The following is a 10,130-nucleotide window of genomic DNA, read 5'->3' on the forward strand; positions in this document are numbered from 1 at the left end:
TCTGCTTGGGGAATGTGTGAGCATTTTTATAAACCTGTACCTAGCAGTTTTTGTATCATCAAGACAGGAATTTAGTTATTAATCTGTACCTGTTAACTTTGGATTTGTGAAGAACTGGGTGTAGCTATTGATCTGTATTTGTCAGTAGCTGCTCGTGAAGATGTGATTGTAATTATCAAACTGTCCCTCTCAGTTTCTGCTGTGTCATATGTGAGTTTAGTTGTCAATCAATACCCATCCATTCCTGCGTCATGAATGTGGGAGTGCATTGCAAAAAAAATGTCAAATTTCTGTGAATGTGCAAATATAGATCACAATCTCTACATTTTCATAATGTGTGCATATATTTATCAATCTGTACCTGTCAGTTATTTTACATTCTGAATGTGTGCATAATTGTCATTGTCCCTGTCGTTTTCTGATACGTGAAGACAAGAGTGTAGTTATCGATATACAAAGAATAAAGAGAACAAAGAAAATTACAGCACAGGAAAATACCCTTCCGCCCTCCAAGCCTATGCCGATCGAGATCCTCTGTCTAACCTGTCATCTATTTTCTAAGGGTCTGTGTCCCTTTGCTCCCTGCCCATCCAGATACCTGTCCAAATAGATCTCAAAAAATGCTAATGTGTCTGCATCTACTACCTCCACTGGCAACGCATTCGAGGCACCCGTCACCCTCTGTATAAAGAACTTTCCACACATATCTCCCTTAACCTTTCATCCTCTCACTTTGAACTCAGGACCCATAGTAATTGAGTCCCCCACACTGGGAAAAAGCTTCTTGCTATCCACCCTGTCTATATCCCTCATGATTTTGTAGACCTCATTCAGATCCCCGCCTCACTCTCCGTCTTTCTAATGAAAATAATCCTAATCTACTCAACCTCTCTTCATAGCCAGCACCCTCCATACCAGGCAACATCCTGGTAAACCTCCCCTGCACCCTCTCCAAACAGTCCACATCCTGTTGGTGATGTGGCGACCAGAACTGTACACAGTATTCTAAATGTGGCCGAACTAATGTCTGATACAACTGTAACATGACCTGCCAACTCTTGTACTCAATACCCCGTCCGATGAAGGAAAGCATGCCATATGCCTTCTTGACCACACTATTGACCTGCGTTGCCACCTTCAGGGAACAAAGGACCTGAACACCCAGATCTCTCTGTTCATCAATTTTCCCTAGGACTCTTCCATTTACTGTATAGTACACCCTTGAATTAAATCTTCCAAAATGCATCACCTCGCATTTGCACGGATTGAACTCCATCTGCCCAACTCTCCAGTCTATTTATATTCTGCTGTCATCTCTGACAGTCCCCTTCACTATCTGCTACTCCACCAATCTTAATGTCATCTGCAAACTTGCTGCACAGACCACCTACACCTTCCTCCAGATCATTTATGTATATCACAAACAACAGTGGTCCCAGCACAGATCCCTGTGGAACACGACCGGTCACAGGTCTCCAATTTGAGAAACTCCCTTCTACTGCTACTCTCTGCCTCAATGATATGTGATTGTCACTTTCTTCTCTCTGGCTGAGAGAGTATTTTCTCTCATTTCTGCCAGTCAGATCCTGCCCTGTAAATCTGAGAAACTAATTATTAAGCTATACCTGTCGCTATCTGATTTGTAAATGCATTTATCATTCTCTCCCTGTCAAGTTTCTGCTGTGTAAATGTGCAAGTGAAGTTATCGATCTGTGACTGTCAGTTTCAGCTGAATATTGCTCTTTCAACATCTGCAGGTTTTCTTTGATGTTCAAATATCTGCTCATTAACATGAATAAGATTTTATCTGCAGCTATGTAAGGTGCTGTAAGTGAAACCGTCAGCGTTTATACCATTCGCTAACTCTAGCAGTGCGGCTGAAGTTTGAGTATGTTCCACAATATTCATTCTATGGTACAGTTTAAGTTTTATTCTAATATTGGTCAGTCTCTGGTTTGAATGTGTTGAGTTTAATGTGCACATTTTTGTTGCAAGTTCACTGTACGAATCATTCTTAATTGTAAGTCAAAAAACTTGGTATCTGCTTGAACATATGTTATTTTCTGCCTGTTTTCAGGTCAATATTTAATTTCCTTCAGGTAGATTTAAAACTTTATATTCGGCAGTGGGTTCTGCTATTCAGTTTGTGGGGTAAACAAATTCAATGGCAATATAGGTTTCAATCTGTCACTTGTCCTGATATGCAATTCCTCCAGTTTGTACAAAAGGAAAAAAAAACTTTAGTTACCTCTCTCAGTCTAAGACACCGTTCGATATTTGGAGGTACAATGAATCTCTTGTTCAATCTACTACTTGGACTACTTCATGGGAATTCAGTATGTCAAAAAATTCACACAATTTTTTTTGATGATGTCGCAAACAATTGATACTTAATTTATGACCATGGCCATTACCATGTAGTTAAATCCTACAGGGAGTGCATGGAGATTGGAGAACTGAGCTCACTTTTTGTTCTGTTTGTCTCTTTCATAGAAGGCTAGCTCTCTGACCTGAAATCTGAGAGTAGAAATCATTTTTAGTGTTACATGTGCTGAGGCTTGAAGTGTACATGGTCTTCATGGCTATTAGATGTTGAGGAATGTGTGTTGGAACGGTGCATGTATGTATTTGGAATACATTGTAAATCACTCAGTAAGTCGGTGCGTGTGTGCGCGCGCGCATGTGCAGTTTATGTTATGTGCTCTCAGTAACCATTTTATGTCACACATTTGGAAGTCACATTATTTAATTCTTCTCTCTATGCATGGGACATCAATTTGTCAAAACATAGACACCGTCCTGCTCAGTTACTGATAACGTGAATGTTTTCTTCCATATCTGTACTCACACTGTGCGAAGTAACTATGTAACTGCATGAACTATTTCTTCACCTTGACAGTAACTTGAAAAACATGCTTACTAAATGCAGATTTAGTGCAGTTCCTCGGTGTCCGTCTCAGATGAAGATTCAGTCTGTGACTTTTCAAAAATGTTGTAAATATCAGTAGGCTATGAATGAAGAAAATTATAGCAACCGAGGAGGGGTGCATTGGGAAGAGAGAAAACAAACTACTTGTATTTTGTTGCTTGTATTTGACTGTTGGCTTGAATGCATTTCTCTGGAAATTGAGATCACCGTGTCTCTGACTCAAACTGCTCTACGCCTGTGGAAATGATCCATTCTGACAGCGGTAACATACCTGCTGTTTGTGAGAAGCAGCTGCTCACACTTGGCTTTGCACCAAGGAAATGATACACTGTCTTGGTCCTTCATGTATTTGCCTGGATGAAAACAGAAGAGAAACATTCTGTAAATCAGCATCAGCCAGGTTTGACAATCTCAAACAGATTAACGTACATTCAGTTGATAATTATTAGGATGTTTCTTTTCTTCAACTTCACCTGACAATGCAGCAGAGCTCCAAAAGCTTGAGATTTTAAAATAAACCTATTGGACTATAACACAAATCATGAGACTTCTGCCTTTTCTTTGAAGCCATCAATTCAAACACAGGTCTAACTCAGCGAGGTCCAGAAACTGAACAATTGCACAGCTGCATCTAAAGGTGCTACCTGAGGATGCTGTAATATTGACACAGTTTGTGTTACCAGATCCCAACACACTAACTGTTGTAAAGAAGCACAACAGACACTATTTCAAATGTTTTTGCTCGAGACATATAATCCATTGACTCCAATCTGCGTCCTTTACAGGATTCTTATATTTCCACCATCTTGTCTGTGTTTCCACTATTCTTTGCACAATGACGATAAACAGTGTGAAACAGTAGCCAAACAAGCAGCATTTGGGGCAGGGCCACCAATGGCATGGACTGCTTTTCCCAATAATTCCCAACAACAAACATCAATGGGTCATTCCCTAACTCCCTTCTCTCCCACTGTGAAGAAAGCAACTGGGGCTGTGGGGAAAAGGGCAGAGAATGCTTCAACCTGAGGCGTCGGCCCTTTGTGGAGCAATAATAGAGCTCTTCCCCAGGTCATGTTAATAACTCCCTGCCTCCAGCTCTCTCAGAATTGAATGAGCAATGTTCGGGCTGCCCAAGTCTAAGAGACACCGAATGGCTGGCAGCTAAGCTGTTCCTCTAGCCCTGCTGCCTATGACTGACACGTGGTTAAACAGAACGAATGAAGAAAGCCTGCTCCAGCATTTAACAAAGACACAATGGTACTTTGGAGAAGAGGTTATTCCGAGGCCAAAGGGAGCATTGCACAAACAACAGCTGCAAGATTTGTTGGAGACAGTTTGAAGGTTTGCAACAAAGATTGAAGGGGACAGTAAATTCTGCAAGAAACAAACAGTTGAACTCATGGGATTATGGCTCATAAAAAAATCTACAGAATCAAACAAGTTCATTAAAATTGATAAGCAATTGACTTCAGTCCCTTTAATGAAAGGATGTTGTCCCATTAGATGAATATAGTTAGTTAGGACAAGGGGTGTCAATCATCCCAAAGACAGCTGGCCTAGCTAATCATGAAAACAGCAGATAACTCCATCTTGCAGCAATATTCACGCTATTAAGAAATTGGTTCCAGTTAAAGATCCTTCAGATGGATTTCAATGTAATTCTAAATCTATATATAAGCATTAGGGGAGAAGATTCAAACATGGGTATGAAAGTTAATTAGTCACCAGAAGGTTTCCTATGTCACTAAAGGAATGCCTGGTGCATCCAATAAGAAGCAAATGGCTCACAATTCATTAGCTCCAACAGAGCTAAGAGTAGGGTAAGCATAATGCTTTAAATAAAACTCACTTTATAATACAATTAATATCATGAATCTCACAGCAAGTCGTAAGAATCAACTCAGCAATAGTAAGCCCTGCCAATGCTGCAGTTGGAGATAACACAATGTGGAGCTGGAGGAACACAGCAGGCCAGGCAGCATCAGAGGTGCAGGAAAGTTTAAGTTGTGGGTCAGGACTCTTCTTCAGGAGCATCAACTTTCCTGATACTCTGATGCTGCCTGGCCTCCTAGTAGGAGTCAACTGTCTGTTTTATTATAATTCAGACAGTGGGAAAATAAGAGGAGTAACAGAATTTAATAGAGACACAAAATTAATACAATTGACAGCAGAATTCAAGCTAGCCTGATAGGTAAGCGATTCTGGGGCATGACTGAAGGTGTACGGCCAGTAACTTTGAAAAGCGAATTAATAGATGCATGGAAAGATCCCATGGCCTGGTGATTACATTGTCTGTTAAACATTATCAGATTGTGGCGACTCTTGGCCTGGCTAATAGAGGGCACATCTTCAATTAGGAGTTTCAAAGGATTCGTTGTATAGAATAAGGGGAAAGGCACAGTGATCCCATTGCATTGAATCACTGCAACAAAATGTATAATACTGTATTCCACTGTGAGAATCAGAGTCATCAATCGCTTTCCAATCTGAGCTAAAAATTAATGATGTAACTGCATCTTCAAGAGGGGTGGCTATGGCCCTCTCCCCGCATGATCTCGTGACTGGTTGACGAAATACTGCCACGGGCCTGAATTCCGCCTGCCCCGAGTCTTTGTCCTCGGTCTGGAGTTTCACTCCTGCAGGGAATCAAAGAAGTGGATTGAAAATTTGGCCCATTCAATTTGCTCCACTGTTCAATGACAATATCTGATCCAAGTGAGCCGTTATCTGTAGTATTAATTCACCTTGACCTTCGTCCCATAAATATTAATTCAATGTTGAAAGAACATACAGAGAAATGAAAGAAATGGGACATTCTCACTGAAGCAACACATAAGTATTGGATGACACCCTGTGTCACAGTGGTATCTAGGTGGAAGTGGTCGTGGGCTTGGAAGGCACTGTCTATGGAGCATTGGTGAATTCCAGCTGTGCATCTTCTGGAAGGTACACATTGCTGCTTGAGTATTGGTGTCTGAGGGAATGGACGTTTGCGGATGTGGAGCCAATCAAGTGTTTCTCTCCTGGATGGTATCTTGCTTCTGGTGTGTTTGTGGAGCTGCACTCATCCGGGTAAGTGGGGCTAAACCATCACATTCCTGACTTGATCACATGAGATGTTGGACAGGATTTGGGGAAGCAGGAGACCAGACACTCACTGCAGGATACCCAGACTCTGACTTGTCCTTGCAGTATCTGTATTTATGTACAGAATCAGTTCGAGCATCACAGCGTCCATGAGTGAAACAGAATGGGAACAGACCCTTTCATCCAACTGGTCTGCAATAGATTAACATCCCAATCTGACCTCGTCCCATTTGCCAGCATTTTGCACATATCCCTCTCATGTCGACCTGTTCATCTACCCGTCCAATGGTGTTTAAAACTTATCATTGTACCCTCCACAAGGCGTACCTCTGTCAGCTTGTTCCAGACATGCCCCACACTCTGCACTAAAGAAATCTCCCTCAGGTCTCTTTTAACATTGACCCTCTCACTGTAAACCTATGCCCTTAAGGTTTCGGCTCCACCACCCGAGAAAAAGAGACCATGGCTATTCACCCTATCCATGCCCCTCATGACTTTATAAACCTCTACAAGGTCACCCCTCGGTCTCTGACGCTGCAGGGGAGAAAGCCCGAGCCTGTTCACCCTCTCCAAACAGTTCACACCATCTGGTCCAGCTAACATCTCTGTAAATATTTGCTGCGCCCTCTCCAGTTCAACAACTTCCTTCCGACAGCAGTTTGGCCAGAACTTTAAGCAGTAAAAGTGGACCCAAAACATTTCCTGTACAGCCACAACATGACATCTCAACTCCTATTCTCAATGCACTGACCAATGAAGGCAAACACTTGCTTCACCACCTTATCTACTTGCGACTCCACTTTCAATGAACTATGCACACAAACACCTTGGCGTCTTTGTTGGGGAACACTTCCCACGGCCCTCCTATTAACTGTCAAACCCCTCTCCTGTTTTGAACAATGAGAATGTGAGAGTTATTATCATTCTTTTCTTGTCAGTTACTGCAACGTGAACAAGAGCAACTATTAATGTATGCCTTTCCGTTTCTGTTATGTCCATTTGTGAGTTTAGTAATTGTTGCAAACACCAGTTTTTGCTGTGTGACTGTGAGAGTGAAGTTCTCAATCCAAAATAATCAATTTCTACTCTTGTGCATCAAAATAGTTTTATTCTCTGGCCACCAGTGATATTCTGTGACTGTGCTTCAATCTGAGAGAATAGTTATGAGGGCGTAGAGAGTGAGCCTTAACCCCATTTCCATTTGCAGTTTATGAGCTTTCTGTCAGTCTGAGGGGGTAAGGAGGTGGAGAGCAGATTATATTCCCAACAATTTGTGGAAACAGTTGAAGAGTACAAATGTTCTAGAGCAAGCACAATGGGCTGAATGGCCTGCTTCTGACATGTACTTGGTCTGTATTTCTGAGGCATTTTCATGAATCCAAGTGTTGGATAGTGCGTCAGTGTAAAGATATCATGTAGAAATGGACAGACAAGCTTATTTTTCTTTTAAAAAAAGCTGGCCCTGTGAGTCAGTGTAGGCTGTTTCCAGTTTTACTGAGATACTTAGTTTCACTTTGTACTGGGATATTGAGTTTTTTTTCATTTATTTATTTGGAGAATTTTATTCTGTATCTGACAGACCACGCTGCATTCTCTACTTGTCAGGCTTTGGCAGAGAAAGTGCATTTGCAATTCACATTATTTAATTTCTGTGTCTTTGTATGGGACATCATTCATCAAAAGATAATTTTAGTCCTAAATAAAAACTCAAAAAACTTCAGGTGCTGCAAGTCAGAAACAAACATGGAATTTGCTGGAAACGCAAAGCAGGTCTGGCAGCACGTGAAGAGAAATCATGGTTAACTTTTCAAACACTTCCTCAGTTCTGCGCAAAGGTCACTGGATCCGAAACATTAATTCTGATTTCTCTTCACGCATGCTGCCAGGCCTGCTGAGCTTTTCCAGAAAATTCTGTTTTTGTTTACTATTTCTGTCCTCAGTCACTGACAAACATCAAAAGTTTCCTTCCATATTTGTACTCAATACCTACTCCATATAATGGTCATTGTAACAACTTGATCTGTTTGTATCAGACTTAAATGGAACTGCAGATGCTGGAGAATCCGAGATAACAAGGTGTGGAGCTGGATGAAGACAGCAGGCCAAGCAGCATCTCAGGGGCAGGAAAGCTGACATTTTGGGCCTAAACTTTTCATCAGAAACATCAGCTTTCCTGCTCCTATGATGCTGCTTGGCCTGTTGTGTTCATCCAGCTCTAAACCTTGTGATCAGGTTGTATACCTGGATTATAACTATAAAAATACCCTCGCTTAATGTGAATTCAATGTAGTTATTGAGAGTATATTTGTGACATAAATTCAATCTATTCTCTTCAAATGCTGTGAATGACAATGGGCTGTCAAAGATAAACTTGACTGGAACTGGGTTAGTTTATATTGAGAAGAGGAAAAAAAAGGTTACATTTTGTATTTTGTTGGTGGCATTTGTTCGCTGGTTTAATTGTTTCTTTCTGGAAATTGCGTTCAATGCGAGTCTTACTTAAACCGCGACTGTGGAAAGCACAGTCTCCGCTCTGACAGTGGGAACATACCTGCTGTTAGTAGGAGCAGCTAGTCACACTTGGTGTTGCACCACGGAAACGTGACATTGTCTTGGCACATCAGATAATTGCCTGGAGAAAGACAAAAGAGAATTCTCCCGTAAATCGACATCTACCGAGTTTCAAAATATCAAAGCTCATCAATAGAAAATTTCGTGAATACTCATGATAATTCCTTGTTTTAAAGCCAACGAGTCGAACAGAAAAGGGTCCGGTTACACAACTAACCCGGGTTCCTCCTCTTTCTTTTAGCGAAATTCTAAAACAATTTACTAAGATACAAAAGCTAACCAGATCCACGAATGGAATGCTTACACGGTTCAATATCCAGCTCCCAATACACGAACTATTGAAGGGAAGCACAACAGGCACGATTTCAAATATTTTGCTGGAAACTCTTAATCCGGTGACTGCTATGTTTCTCCTTCGCGGGATGAGCCCGTTTGCACACACTGCTTTGTTTTATTCACGGTTCAATGCAAACTCGCAACTAACAGCGTGAAACAGCAGCCAAACAATGAATTTCCATCAGTGTTTAGAAGACTAAAAGCTACAAGCCTGACCCCCAGCAGCAGCTTCTTGCCGCTGCGTCTCCCTCAGGAGGCCCACACACAGCCCGAGAAAGGCCTCTCTCTCCCCGCCCCCAGGCCGCTCACTCCAAGTTCCGGGACCAGTTCCTGCTCCGCTCTCTGATAAAGGGTCTCGGCCCGAAACGTCAGCTTTTGTGCTCCTGAGATGCTGCTTGGCCTGCTGTGCTCATCCAGCCTCACATTTTATTATCCTGCTCCGCTCGGCCTCTTACCAACAGTCCCCGGGTCTCCCTGAACTGAACCCGAATCAATGCCGGTCTCGGAGCCCACTCTGTGTCCCAGACTCACATCTCGATGCGCTGCTGGAAGGAGCCTGCTGTTCCCTCGCTTCCCTGGGCGCTGGTCTCTCCATTGCGGCCTGTTTCAAACAAACCTCTTCCACTCACTGAGTCAATGCCCCTCAATAGCGGCTCAGCGGAAAGCTTCACGCATGCGCTCCTCTGGTCAGCAACAAGCAGCTTTTTCGGGGTGGGGATGGCAAGGATCACGCATGCGCTGCTTTCCCCGCTGTGTCCCAGAAACAAACATCAATTGGTTACTTCCCCAATTCCCTTTCCTCCCAGTTTAAGCAAAGCGAATGGAGGCTGTGGGGGAAATGGCATAAAGTGTTTCAAACTGGGGCATTGGCCCTTTGTGAAGCTCCAATGGAGCTCATTCCCGGGTCATGTTAATATCTGCCTCCCCCCGGCTTGCTCACAATCTGGTGGGGAAGCGGAGAAGCTGGCAGCCGTTCGGCCCATTTAATATTCTCTACTATTCAATAAAATCACGTCTGATCTCATGTTAACTGTGATATTTAATTCTGCTGGCCTTCGTCCCATATTGACTCACAGAGCGATGGAATAAATGCGACATTATGACGAAGGCAGAATGTAACTGCTGTGGGGAGTCTTGCAGCGCAGAGGTAGTTTCCCTATTTCTGGGTCAGGTGGGCCGTCCTAAAGCCACACCCGGACCAGAGGAG

At 42.7% G+C, this 10,130-nt stretch overlaps 1 long non-coding RNA gene across 2 annotated transcripts; it reads right to left on the minus strand.

The window, feature by feature from the left end:
• Positions 1-2,056: 2,056 nt before the first annotated feature.
• LOC132207267 (uncharacterized) lies at positions 2,057-9,598 on the minus strand. Of its 2 annotated transcripts, none has more exons than XR_009443397.1 (3): positions 9,455-9,598; positions 8,568-8,648; positions 2,057-3,282 (listed from the first exon to the last, which is right to left on the minus strand). It is a non-coding gene; the product is annotated as an uncharacterized LOC132207267 (long non-coding RNA). The 2 variants fall into 2 exon arrangements; XR_009443396.1 differs by lacking the exon at positions 9,455-9,598 and adding an exon at positions 8,892-9,173.
• Between the last annotated feature and the right edge of the window lie 532 nt (positions 9,599-10,130).

This window comes from Stegostoma tigrinum, chromosome 44 (assembly GCF_030684315.1).
Source record: "Stegostoma tigrinum isolate sSteTig4 chromosome 44, sSteTig4.hap1, whole genome shotgun sequence".
Classification (NCBI taxonomy): Eukaryota; Metazoa; Chordata; class Chondrichthyes; order Orectolobiformes; family Stegostomatidae; genus Stegostoma; species Stegostoma tigrinum.